The following is a 15,146-nucleotide window of genomic DNA, read 5'->3' as shown; positions in this document are numbered from 1 at the left end:
AGTAAGCGCGGGTCAACGGCGGGAGTAACTATGACTCTCTTAAGGTAGCCAAATGCCTCGTCATCTAATTAGTGACGCGCATGAATGGATTAACGAGATTCCTACTGTCCCTATCTACTATCTAGCGAAACCACAGCCAAGGGAACGGGCTTGGAATAATTAGCGGGGAAAGAAGACCCTTTTGAGCTTGACTCTAATCTGGCAGTGTAAGGAGACATAAGAGGTGTAGAATAAGTGGGAGATATTAGACCTCGGTTTGGTATCGTCAATGAAATACCACTACTCTTATTGTTTCCTTACTTACTTGATTAAATGGAACGTGTATCATTTCCTAGCCATTATACGGATATATTTATTATATCTTATGGTATTGGGTTTTGATGCAAGCTTCTTGATCAAAGTATCACGAGTTTGTTATATAATCGCAAACAAATTCTTTAATAAAACGATGCATTTATGTATTTTTGATTTGAAAATTTGGTATAACTCCAATTACTCAGGTATGATCCAATTCAAGGACATTGCCAGGTAGGGAGTTTGACTGGGGCGGTACATCTCTCAAATAATAACGGAGGTGTCCCAAGGCCAGCTCAGTGCGGACAGAAACCACACATAGAGCAAAAGGGCAAATGCTGACTTGATCTCGGTGTTCAGTACACACAGGGACAGCAAAAGCTCGGCCTATCGATCCTTTTGGTTTAAAGAGTTTTTAACAAGAGGTGTCAGAAAAGTTACCATAGGGATAACTGGCTTGTGGCGGCCAAGCGTTCATAGCGACGTCGCTTTTTGATCCTTCGATGTCGGCTCTTCCTATCATTGTGAAGCAAAATTCACCAAGCGTTGGATTGTTCACCCATGCAAGGGAACGTGAGCTGGGTTTAGACCGTCGTGAGACAGGTTAGTTTTACCCTACTAATGACAAAACGTTGTTGCGACAGCATTCCTGCGTAGTACGAGAGGAACCGCAGGTACGGACCAATGGCACAATACTTGTTCGAGCGAACAGTGGTATGACGCTACGTCCGTTGGATTATGCCTGAACGCCTCTAAGGTCGTATCCGTGCTGGACTGCAATGATAAATAAGGGGCAATTTGCATTGTATGGCTTCTAAACCATTTAAAGTTTATAATTTACTTTATAAACGACAATGGATGTGATGCCAATGTAATTTGTAACATAGTAAATTGGGAGGATCTTCGATCACCTGATGCCGCGCTAGTTACATATAAAAGCATTATTTAATACAATGACAAAGCCTAGAATCAATTGTAAACGACTTTTGTAACAGGCAAGGTGTTGTAAGTGGTTGAGCAGCTGCCATACTGCGATCCACTGAAGCTTATCCTTTGCTTGATGATTCGATATAAAATATATAAGTACTTTTATCATGTACTTATAATGGGTGCCCAGAGTGCCCAGAATAGTAGCCAGTAGCCAAATGCTTTGTCATCAATTTAGTGACACGCATATGAAATCAAGTAAAGTTGCCAAGACGCATATGATAATGTCCCTATCATATTAAAGAACTAAAGAACTTAAAGAAATCAAGTAAAGTTGCCAAATGCTTTGTCATCAAATTAGTGACGCATATGATATTGTCCCTATCTAATTATAGAAATAAAGAACTTAAAGAACTCAAGTAAAGTTGCCAAAACGCATATGATAATGTCCCTATCATATTAAAGAACTAAAGAACTTAAAGAAATCAAGTAAAGTTGCCAAGACTCATATGATAATGTCCCTATCATATTAAAGAACTAAAGAACTTAAAGAAATCAAGTAAAGTTGCCAAATGCTTTGTCATCAAATTAGTGACGCATATGATATTGTCCCTATCTAATTATAGAAATAAAGAACTTAAAGAACTCAAGTAAAGTTGCCAAGACGCATATGATAATGTCCCTATCATATTAAAGAACTAAAGAACTTAAAGAAATCAATTCAAGTTGCCAAATGCTTTGTCATCAAATTAGTGACGCATATGATATTGTCCCTATCTAATTATAGAAATAAAGAACTTAAAGAACTCAAGTAAAGTTGCCAAGACGCATATGATATTGTCCCTATCTAATTATAGAAATAAAGAACTTAAAGAAATCAAGTAAAGTTGCCAAGACGCATATGATATTGTCCCTATCATATTATAGATATAAAGAACTTAAAGAAATCAAGTAAAGTTGCCAAATGCTTTGTCATCAAATTAGTCAGTCACTTCCTAACTCTCGTCGAGTGCAGTCGTGCCTACGGATAAAGTGTTTATTCTCTGAGTGATTTTCGCTGTGAAAAAGTAAACCTGGAATCTTCAAAAACGTACAGAAAGTTGGCCCAAGACCTGTAGTGCGTGTGATACGCGAACGCAAGTTCATGCAACGTGTCCTTTGGCTGCAGATGGTATTTAACTTATTTGCAAAAGTGCACGTGTTTAGCAAATCAGCTGTCTGGTGTCACCAGTCGTCGCCTACTCAGCTGGTGGAACAGCTGTTCCAGTGGTGTGTGTACTGGCTAAATTGAACCCGATAACCACAACCAGTTTCGAAATAGGTGGCGCCTCTACCCCTATAGTAAAAAATTTCTCCGCCAGAGGGCGTTAATCAGTTCCATAAAGCGCCAGCAGGTGGCGCTCTTTGCTCCCCCCTTCTGTGCCTGACAATTAACACTCACTCGTACAGAAAGGCAAAACCTGAAAGACACGTGCTACTGCACGCAGTTACCATGGGCAAAAACGATATGGAAGTGGATAATGTGGCTCTGCCCACTTCTAAGAAAAACGGTTGGCAAACGCTGGTGCCTAAGAAGAATGCAGGCAAGCGCAAGGAGCCACCTAATCTAGCTACGACCGTAAACCCCAAAGTACCCAAGGTACTAAAACCCATAAAGAAGAAGACGTCGGCCACTGGCAGCTCCAGCTCCAGCTCCAGCTCCAGCGAATCTGACGATGAATACGAGGAACCAGGTGAGGTACGACAGTTCACCTTGCCCCTAAAGAAAAAGACAGCTAAGCTGGCCAAAGTCAACAAGGTCAGCGATGCTGAGGAGCTGCTGTCAAATACCAACCGATTCGCTGCACTGCCTATCGAAGAGGACGTTGTCACCAAGGAACCAGCTATACCAGTGGAGGCCACTGTACCCAAGCCCCCTCCAATCATAATACCTGGGGTGCACAGCATCGCAGATATGCTAGCTGACCTTGGAGAAGTAACCGAGCCAGGTAGCTTCGCCTACAAGGCTACCGGAGGCGGTAGCGTCAGAATCATGCCGAAAGACAGCTCGACATACCGGAAAATTGTCAACCACATGGACAACCACAACATGGCCTTCAGGACTTTCCAACTCAAGGAAAACCGAGCTTTTCGCGTGGTAATTAAAGGGCTACATTCAACAACGCCAGTTGACCTCATCACTGAAGAACTGAAGGGGCTCGGACACACTGTTCGAGATATCAAGAACGCCATCTCGAGAACCACAAAGAAACCTATGGCTATGTTCTTCGTAAACTTGGAGCCTTCAAGTAACAATAAAAAGGTGTTCGAGATCAACAGGCTCTGCCACGCTGTGGTCTCCACCGAGGAGCCCAGAAAATTCAATGACCTGGTGCAGTGCTACCGCTGCCAGGCTTTCGGGCATACCAAGAGGTACTGCAGATTGCAGTACACTTGCGTAAAATGCGGTCAGGGGCATGCATCTACCGAGTGCACTAAGGCCAAAGACGCTCCTGCTACATGCGGTAACTGCGGAGAGGCGCACACTGCGTCATACCAAGGCTGTCGAGTATACATCGAGGCCAAGAAGAGGGCTTCCCCTAAGCCAAAAACGAAGACGATGACACCACCGCCGAAAGAGGCCCATACACCACCAGCGACAACCAACAACGCCACATTCACTGGCTTTAGCTACGCTGACGTCATCAGGGGAGGATACCCCCAGCAACAGCAACCCAAACACACCTTCAACCAACAAGGTCTCATTGACCGGGAGGCAGCGTTGGAGGAGAGAATAATGAAGCGCATGGAGAACATGATGGCTTCAATGTTCTCCCAGTTTAAAGACATGGTGATGGCCATGTTCTCCTGCCAGAGAACCATGCCATGAATACACAAATAGTAATCTGGAATGCTAACGGCTTGGCGCGGAACAAGCCAGAAGTGGAGCTCTACCTGAAAACCAACCAGGTAGACGTGATGCTGGTCAGCGAGACCCACTTTACAACGAGGTCTCACTTCAAAATCCCTGGCTACGAGGTGGTCAACGCCTTGCACCCAGCGGACAGGATCAGAGGTGGAGCCACAGTAATCGTACGAAGAGGATTACTGTACGAGGAGATGGAGCCGGTGCAGCTGGAATGGATGCAATGCGCCAGGATCCAGCTGCTGACACATTCGGGCAAAATCTGTATCGCGGCAGCATACTTGCCCCCGCGTTATACAATCAGCCATCCCGAGTTGTCACTGCAGCTGAAAAACTTGGGTCCCAAATTTCTTATTGGCGGAGACTTTAATGCCAAGCACACATGGTGGGGCTCCAGGATCGTCAACCCCAAGGGCAGCACTCTGCTTAGGTGCGTCAGAGAGTTGGGCTGCAATCTGCACACAACGGGTGAGCCAACATACTGGCCCAGTGACCCTAACAAAATACCGGACCTCCTTGATCTAGGCATCAGTAGAGGAATCGACCCGGCGAAAGTATCTACAGTTGGGTGCTACGAGCTGTGCTCTGACCACAGCATGGTCAGGATAGTACTTAGGACCTCCTTCCTAAGCACCCCCAGAGGCACCAAACTGATCAGGAGAAATACCGACATAACTGTGTTCAAAAGCTGGCTTGAAGAAAACGTTGACCCACACCCGGCTATCAGCACTGGAGGAGACATAGACGAAGCCGTTGCTAGCCTTACTGGCAAAATCCAGCAGGCGGCAAGGATGGCCACACCCACACCTCCTACCAACAGTGAGAGACCCCAAGTGGCCCGCAGGGACAACCATCTATGGTCGACTGAACTGGCGTCGATGGTATCGGAGAAAAGGAGGCTGAGGAGAGTCTGGCAGACTAGCAGAACACCGTCCGACAAGAGGGCCTACAACAGAGCCTGCAAGCAGCTCAAACAGATGCTTCATGACTCGAGAAACAAGGCGCTCGAGGAGTACCTAATAGAACTGGAGCCTGGCAATGCTGAGCACAACATCTGGAACGCCACCAAATATCTGAAGAGGCCTGCGCGGAGGGTGCCACCTGTCAAAACAGCTGCAGGTGTATGGTGCCGGTCAAGCCAAGAGAAAGCGGACGCGTTTGCTGACCACCTGGAAACCAGCTTTCAGCCATTCGCCCTATGTGAAGACGAAGACGTTGAAGAGACGAAGCAGTTCGTTGACGCAGCCTGCCCTATGGACCTGCCTATCGCAGAGATAGGTAGTCAGGAGATTCTGGATGAGATCTCGTGCTTGAAGCTCACCAAATCTCCTGGCCACGACCAAATCGACGCAGCTGCCCTCAAGCTGCTCCCAGCGAACTGCATAGAGTACCTGAAGGCTCTGATGAACCAATGCTTAAGACTGGGACACTTTCCTTCTCAGTGGAAGTGCGCTGAGGTTATCCTCATACACAAGCCGGGCAAGCCAGAAGCCGAGCTAGGCTCATACAGGCCGATCAGTCTACTCGCCATCCTGTCAAAAATCCTTGAGAAGCTGTTCCTCAAGAGGTTGCTGACCATCCTGGAGGAAAAGAGGACCATCCCTGACCACCAGTTCGGTTTCAGGCAAGGACATGGCGCCATCCAGCAGTGCCACCGGGTCGTCTCCAGGGTCTTCGATGCCTTCGAAAACAAGAAGTATTGCGCGGCAGTCTTCCTCGATGTGAGGCAGGCTTTCGACAGGGTGTGGCACCTCGGCCTGCTTTTTAAGCTGAAGCAACAGTTACCTACCCCATACTACATGTTCCTCAAGGCATACGTGGAAGAGAGGAGGTTTTACGTGAGGAGCAGTAACTCCAAATCACCCCAACACGTGGTGAGAGCCGGAGTACCTCAGGGCAGCGTACTCGGTCCTGTGCTGTACAACATATTCACCTCAGATATGCCAGTATCTGAAGACAATAGAATATTGACATGCACCTACGCCGACGACACAGCGCTCCTGTGTTCTGACACAACCCCTACCCTGGCAGCGCAAGGGCTGCAACACGAGCTGGACACGATACAGTCATGGCTGAAAAGGTGGAACATCACCATAAACGCTGACAAATCCACCTACGTCACGTTTACACTCAGACCAGACAACTGTCCACCCGTCCACATCAACGGCACCAACATACCGTCCAATTCGAGGGCCAAGTACCTGGGACTAACCCTGGACAAGCGTCTCACATGGAAGGACCACATAGGGGATAAAGTAAAACTCATGAGGCACAAATGCCGCTCCATGACATGGCTCCTGGGCAGACGAAGCACGCTACCGACTAGATACAAACTACTCCTCTACAAAGCCATCATAAAGCCGGCTTGGACATACGGCATCGAGCTGTGGGGCACTGCCTCCCATACAAATATCAAAAGACTACAGAGAGCAGAATGCCGCATCCTAAGATTTATCCTCAACTGTCCTTACTACGTGAGGAACACGACAATCAAAAGGGACCTCAAAATGCAAAGTGTCGCCGAGGAGTCCAGGAAAGCCAGCAGGAGGCACCTGGAGAAGCTGGAGAACCACCAAAACCAACTTGCTGTCAACCTCCTGGACAACAGCCTACAGCGCAGAAGACTCCGAAGAAACCATCCACTTGACCTACCTTTCCGGGTTCCCTAAAGGAATCCCCTGATGACCCTAGCTATTAAATATAAGATTGCCTAGAAAATCTACATAACCGCCAATGTACCACATAATTTAATTGATTGCCCTCCTGGGCAGATGTAAATAAAGATACTGTAATATTAAAAAAAAAAAAAAAAAAAAAATCAAATTAGTGACGCATATGATATTGTCCCTATCTAATTATAGAAATAAAGAACTTAAAGAACTCAAGTAAAGTTGCCAAAACGCATATGATAATGTCCCTATCATATTAAAGAACTAAAGAACTTAAAGAAATCAAGTAAAGTTGCCAAGACGCATATGATATTGTCCCTATCATATTAAAGAAATAAAGAACTTAAAGAAATCAAGTAAAGTTGCCAATACGCATATGATATTGTCCCTATCATATAAATATAGGATAAATGTATATAATTATATATAAAGAAAAATATATGAAATATCCGTATATTTATTAACTAAAGAACTTAAAGAAATCAAGTAAAGTTGCCAAGACGCATATGATAATGTCCCTATCATATTAAAGAAATAAAGAACTTAAAGAAATCAAGTAAAGTTGCCAAGACGCATATGATATTGTCCCTATCTAATTATAGAAATAAAGAACTTAAAGAAATCAAGTAAAGTTGCCAAGACGCATATGATAATGTCCCTATCATATTAAAGAACTAAAGAACTTAAAGAAATCAAGTAAAGTTGCCAAGACGCATATGATAATGTCCCTATCATATTAAAGAACTAAAGAACTTAAAGAAATCAAGTAAAGTTGCCAAGACGCATATGATATTGTCCCTATCATATTAAAGAAATAAAGAACTTAAAGAAATCAAGTAAAGTTGCCAAATGCTTTGTCATCAAATTAGTGACGCATATGATATTGTCCCTATCTAATTATAGAAATAAAGAACTTAAAGAACTCAAGTAAAGTTGCCAAGACGCATATGATAATGTCCCTATCATATTAAAGAACTAAAGAACTTAAAGAAATCAAGTAAAGTTGCCAAGACGCATATGATATTGTCCCTATCATATTAAAGAAATAAAGAACTTAAAGAAATCAAGTAAAGTTGCCAAGACGCATATGATATTGTCCCTATCATATAAATATAGGATAAATGTATATAATTATATATAAAGAAAAATATATGAAATATCCGTATATTTATTGAACAATATAAGGAAATTATATATAAAACATATGAAAAGGAATATTTATTGTATGTATAAAAGAAAAAATTCAGAAATACTCCTATATTCTCTTAGTATTATAGAGAAAACCCATATAAGTGAGAGGTATTAGTAGTGTAAACGACGCTTTGATCGACAGAGGGTTCAAAAACTACTATAGGTAGGCAGTGGTTGCCGACCTCTCGTATTGTTCAAAACTTATGTATTCATATGATTTTGACAATAATATAAGGAAATTAATTATAAAACATATGAAAAGGAATATTTATTGTATGTATAAAAGAAAAAATTCAGAAATACTCCTATATTCTCTTAGTATTATAGAGAAAACCCATATAAGTGAGAGGTATTAGTAGTGTAAACGACGCTTTGATCGACAGAGGGTTCAAAAACTACTATAGGTAGGCAGTGGTTGCCGACCTCTCGTATTGTTCAAAACTTATGTATTCATATGATTTTGACAATAATATAAGGAAATTAATTATAAAACATATGAAAATGAATATTTATTATATGTATAAAGGAAAAAAATCAGAAATACTCCTATATTCTCTTAGTATTATAGAGAAAACCCATATAAGTGAGAGGTATTAGTAGTGTAAACGACGCTCTGATCGACAGAGGGTTCAAAAACTACTATAGGTAGGCAGTGGTTGCCGACCTCTCGTATTGTTCAAAACTTATGTATTCATATGATTTTGACAATAATATAAGGAAATTAATTATAAAACATATGAAAATGAATATTTATTATATGTATAAAGGAAAAAATTCAGAAATACTCCTATATTCTCTTAGTATTATAGAGAAAACCCATATAAGTGAGAGGTATTAGTAGTGTAAACGACGCTTTGATCGACAGAGGGTTCAAAAACTACTATAGGTAGGCAGTGGTTGCCGACCTCTCGTATTGTTCAAAACTTATGTATTCATATGATTTTGACAATAATATAAGGAAATTAATTATAAAACATATGAAAATGAATATTTATTATATGTATAAAGGAAAAAAATCAGAAATACTCCTATATTCTCTTAGTATTATAGAGAAAACCCATATAAGTGAGAGGTATTAGTAGTGTAAACGACGCTCTGATCGACAGAGGGTTCAAAAACTACTATAGGTAGGCAGTGGTTGCCGACCTCTCGTATTGTTCAAAACTTATGTATTCATATGATTTTGACAATAATATAAGGAAATTAAATATAAAACATATGAAAATGAGCAATTATCATATGATTAATGGAAAAAATAATTCATTTATATATGAATAAAGGAAAATTCTCTTAATATATAAGAGAATAGCACGTGTTGGGTGGCAAACAGAATTGAAAATACCCGCTTTGAGGACAGCGGGTTCAAAAACTACTATAGGTAGGCAGTGGTTGCCGACCTCATGCATTATTCGAAATATATATTTCGGATCATGATGATTTAAATTTGGTTACTTACAAATAAAGTATATTATTATCCGTACAAATTTGTTTCTCAGTTCTTATGAACATGGGACTTGGCTCCGCGGTTAATAGGAATATACGACTTTAGATAATATCGTTGAAACAACAGTCAAGTTTCTATTATACATAGAATAACAAATCGTTTCCATATATTATCGTTAATTTTTGGAGGCAGGCAAATTTATTGTTATTTATTTAATAATATATTACCTGCCGTAAAGTTGGAAAATTATATCGTTACCGCGGTATAATATATATATTCATATTTATTACATGATGGAAAAATTACAAAATTTTTAATATAGAAATCATATGCGCTCGGTTTTACGTTATGTATTACCAGAGAGTTATATGGATAAAGATAAATTTTAAATTTATCATCAAATTGCAAATGATTTAACTCAATATTTATATTGGTTAAACAAAAATTGTACATGTGTGGATACAATAATTATGTATGTTGGAAACAAAATGATATTTTAGAATGAAATATGTATAATATAAATACAAAATTATAGAAATATATATTATTGAACTTGTTAATAATGGTGAAACAAGTATAAAAATATAATGGAATATACGAATACGAATGCTATATAAAAATGGCCGTAATCGAATTAAAAGAGATTTAAAATTTTACCCAAAGGCAAAATATTGAAGTATTTTTCAATATGATATAATAAATGGAATTATATAAAATGGAAATCTATAATATTTATATTGCTTATTTCAATTCGAAAAATATGAATGGAATATGAAGAAAGAAACATTATTCTGGTTGATCCTGCCAGTAGTTATATGCTTGTCTCAAAGATTAAGCCATGCATGTCTAAGTACACACGAATTAAAAGTGAAACCGCAAAAGGCTCATTATATCAGTTATGGTTCCTTAGATCGTTAACAGTTACTTGGATAACTGTGGTAATTCTAGAGCTAATACATGCAATTAAAACATGAACCTTATGGGACATGTGCTTTTATTAGGCTAAAACCAAGCGATCGCAAGATCGTTATATTGGTTGAACTCTAGATAACATGCAGATCGTATGGTCTTGTACCGACGACAGATCTTTCAAATGTCTGCCCTATCAACTTTTGATGGTAGTATCTAGGACTACCATGGTTGCAACGGGTAACGGGGAATCAGGGTTCGATTCCGGAGAGGGAGCCTGAGAAACGGCTACCACATCTAAGGAAGGCAGCAGGCGCGTAAATTACCCACTCCCAGCTCGGGGAGGTAGTGACGAAAAATAACAATACAGGACTCATATCCGAGGCCCTGTAATTGGAATGAGTACACTTTAAATCCTTTAACAAGGACCAATTGGAGGGCAAGTCTGGTGCCAGCAGCCGCGGTAATTCCAGCTCCAATAGCGTATATTAAAGTTGTTGCGGTTAAAACGTTCGTAGTTGAACTTGTGCTTCATACGGGTAGTACAACTTACAATTGTGGTTAGTACTATACCTTTATGTATGTAAGCGTATTACCGGTGGAGTTCTTATATGTGATTAAATACTTGTATTTTTTCATATGTTCCTCCTATTTAAAAACCTGCATTAGTGCTCTTAAACGAGTGTTATTGTGGGCCGGTACTATTACTTTGAACAAATTAGAGTGCTTAAAGCAGGCTTCAAATGCCTGAATATTCTGTGCATGGGATAATGAAATAAGACCTCTGTTCTGCTTTCATTGGTTTTCAGATCAAGAGGTAATGATTAATAGAAGCAGTTTGGGGGCATTAGTATTACGACGCGAGAGGTGAAATTCTTGGACCGTCGTAAGACTAACTTAAGCGAAAGCATTTGCCAAAGATGTTTTCATTAATCAAGAACGAAAGTTAGAGGTTCGAAGGCGATCAGATACCGCCCTAGTTCTAACCATAAACGATGCCAGCTAGCAATTGGGTGTAGCTACTTTTATGGCTCTCTCAGTCGCTTCCCGGGAAACCAAAGCTTTTGGGCTCCGGGGGAAGTATGGTTGCAAAGCTGAAACTTAAAGGAATTGACGGAAGGGCACCACCAGGAGTGGAGCCTGCGGCTTAATTTGACTCAACACGGGAAAACTTACCAGGTCCGAACATAAGTGTGTAAGACAGATTGATAGCTCTTTCTCGAATCTATGGGTGGTGGTGCATGGCCGTTCTTAGTTCGTGGAGTGATTTGTCTGGTTAATTCCGATAACGAACGAGACTCAAATATATTAAATAGATATCTTCAGGATTATGGTGCTGAAGCTTATATAGCCTTCATTCATGGTGGCAGTAAAATGTTTATTGTGTTTGAATGTGTTTATGTAAGTGGAGCCGTACCTGTTGGTTTGTCCCATTATAAGGACACTAGCTTCTTAAATGGACAAATTGCGTCTAGCAATAATGAGATTGAGCAATAACAGGTCTGTGATGCCCTTAGATGTCCTGGGCTGCACGCGCGCTACAATGAAAGTATCAACGTGTATTTCCTAGACCGAGAGGTCCGGGTAAACCGCTGAACCACTTTCATGCTTGGGATTGTGAACTGAAACTGTTCACATGAACTTGGAATTCCCAGTAAGTGTGAGTCATTAACTCGCATTGATTACGTCCCTGCCCTTTGTACACACCGCCCGTCGCTACTACCGATTGAATTATTTAGTGAGGTCTCCGGACGTGATCACTGTGACGCCTTGCGTGTTACGGTTGTTTCGCAAAAGTTGACCGAACTTGATTATTTAGAGGAAGTAAAAGTCGTAACAAGGTTTCCGTAGGTGAACCTGCGGAAGGATCATTATTGTATAAAATCCTTACCGTTAATAAAAATTTGTTATAATACAAATACATTTTGAATTTACCAAAATTACTTACCAAATTACCAAATTAAAAAATTTACCAAATTTATATTACCATATTATCAAATTTACCAGATTACGAATTTTTACAAAAGCAAAGCGCATAATATGATATGATTATAGAACGAAACGATTCAATTGAATCAAATTAAAAATATATATATAAATATATATTAAAATAAAAGTTAAAATCAAAATAAAATGAATCTGATGGGTTTTTATTTATATGAGGCTTTGGCAACCTCATAAGATTTTAACATGTTGTGTAATGGCGGGCACAACAAAAAAAAATATTATATATATGTGGCTTTGAAATGTAAAAATAAAACTTCGAATATTGGAGAGATCGAAGATATCAAATTCGAAAATGGAAATCGAATTAAAACATTAAAAATAATGGTTATCAAAATAATTTGTTAATATAAAATGGTGAACTTTGTGTGTATATGGACCATAATATACACGCGTTGCGAATATGTATTGTTCATCTTAGTTATGAGCATACGTTGGCTAATGCAACAACCTAAAATATACAATGTTGTACCTGGTACCCATCAGGTTAATGTTTTATATAAATTGCAGTATGTATCGCCCAAACATAGTTAAATATAAACCGTAAATAACCAGATTATATGATACATAATGCTTATATGAAACTAAGACATTTCGCAGCATTTATTTTAGGTATAAAAATACATTTATTGAAGGAATTGATATATGCCAGTAAAATGGTGTATTTTTAATTTCTTTCAATAAAAACAAAATTGACATTATATAAAAATGAATTATAAAACTCTAAGCGGTGGATCACTCGGCTCATGGGTCGATGAAGAACGCAGCAAACTGTGCGTCATCGTGTGAACTGCAGGACACATGAACATCGACATTTTGAACGCATATCGCAGTCCATGCTGTTATGTACTTTAATTAATTTTATAGTGCTGCTTGGACTACATATGGTTGAGGGTTGTAAGACTATGCTAATTAAGTTGTTTATAAATTTTATAAGCATATGGTATATTATTGGATAAAATAATAATATTTTTATTCATAATATTAAAAAATATATATGAAAAACATTATCTCACATTTGGATGTGAAAAACGAAGAGAAATATTTTCTTTTTCAATCAAGTAATACTGAGAAATGTCTAGCATAAAAAATTGAATTATTTTTCATCTAGAATTGTCTCTTATTAATGATTCGGAAATAGAAAAAACTTGGTTATGTTATTATTCTTCGTTGGTTCGTTTAATGGAAAACACTTTGCTACAAGAAATAATGGAAATTTTATAACGAATTTAATAAAATGTTTTTATCATTATATATAAAGAATTAATGGCAAGAAAAAGTTATATACAACCTCAACTCATATGGGACTACCCCCTGAATTTAAGCATATTAATTAGGGGAGGAAAAGAAACTAACAAGGATTTTCTTAGTAGCGGCGAGCGAAAAGAAAACAGTTCAGCACTAAGTCACTTTGTCTATATGGCAAATGTGAGATGCAGTGTATGGAGCGTCAATATTCTAGTATGAGAAATTAACGATTTAAGTCCTTCTTAAATGAGGCCATTTACCCATAGAGGGTGCCAGGCCCGTATAACGTTAATGATTACTAGATGATGTTTCCAAAGAGTCGTGTTGCTTGATAGTGCAGCACTAAGTGGGTGGTAAACTCCATCTAAAACTAAATATAACCATGAGACCGATAGTAAACAAGTACCGTGAGGGAAAGTTGAAAAGAACTCTGAATAGAGAGTTAAACAGTACGTGAAACTGCTTAGAGGTTAAGCCCGATGAACCTGAATATCCGTTATGGAAAATTCATCATTAAAATTGTAATATTTAAATAATATTATGAGGATAGTGTGCATTTTTTCCATATAAGGACATTGTAATCTATTAGCATATACCAAATTTATCATAAAATATAACTTATAGTTTATTCCAATTAAATTGCTTGCATTTTAACACAGAATAAATGTTATTAATTTGATAAAGTGCTGATAGATTAATATGATTACAGTGCGTTAATTTTTCGGAATTATATAATGGCATAATTATCATTGATTTTTGTGTTTATTATATGCACTTGTATGATTAACAATGCGAAAGATTCAGGATACCTTCGGGACCCGTCTTGAAACACGGACCAAGGAGTCTAACATATGTGCAAGTTATTGGGATATAAACCTAATAGCGTAATTAACTTGACTAATAATGGGATTAGTTTTTTAACTATTTATAGCTAATTAACACAATCCCGGGGCGTTCTATATAGTTATGTATAATGTATATTTATATTATTTATGCCTCTAACTGGAACGTACCTTGAGCATATATGCTGTGACCCGAAAGATGGTGAACTATACTTGATCAGGTTGAAGTCAGGGGAAACCCTGATGGAAGACCGAAACAGTTCTGACGTGCAAATCGATTGTCAGAATTGAGTATAGGGGCGAAAGACCAATCGAACCATCTAGTAGCTGGTTCCTTCCGAAGTTTCCCTCAGGATAGCTGGTGCATTTTAATATTATATAAAATAATCTTATCTGGTAAAGCGAATGATTAGAGGCCTTAGGGTCGAAACGATCTTAACCTATTCTCAAACTTTAAATGGGTAAGAACCTTAACTTTCTTGATATGAAGTTCAAGGTTATGATATAATGTGCCCAGTGGGCCACTTTTGGTAAGCAGAACTGGCGCTGTGGGATGAACCAAACGTAATGTTACGGTGCCCAAATTAACAACTCATGCAGATACCATGAAAGGCGTTGGTTGCTTAAAACAGCAGGACGGTGATCATGGAAGTCGAAATCCGCTAAGGAGTGTGTAACAACTCACCTGCCGAAGCAACTAGCCCTTAAAATGG

The 15,146-nt window shown here is 39.1% G+C and overlaps 2 non-coding genes across 2 annotated transcripts; both read left to right on the top strand.

Annotated features, from left to right (window-relative positions):
* Positions 1-10,218: 10,218 nt before the first annotated feature.
* Positions 10,219-12,213, top strand: LOC113564723. Its single transcript, XR_003408262.1, has one exon. It is a non-coding gene; the product is annotated as a small subunit ribosomal RNA (ribosomal RNA).
* Positions 12,214-13,062: 849 nt separating this feature from the next.
* On the top strand, positions 13,063-13,241 carry LOC113564721. Its single transcript, XR_003408260.1, has one exon. It is a non-coding gene; the product is annotated as a 5.8S ribosomal RNA (ribosomal RNA).
* The last annotated feature ends 1,905 nt before the right edge of the window (positions 13,242-15,146 follow it).

The sequence above is a fragment of the Drosophila erecta genome, unplaced genomic scaffold, assembly GCF_003286155.1.
Source record: "Drosophila erecta strain 14021-0224.00,06,07 unplaced genomic scaffold, DereRS2 tig00000424-arrow-arrow-pilon, whole genome shotgun sequence".
Lineage (NCBI taxonomy): Eukaryota > Metazoa > Arthropoda > Insecta > Diptera > Drosophilidae > Drosophila > Drosophila erecta.
This window is presented reverse-complemented; position numbering and strand designations above follow the sequence as displayed.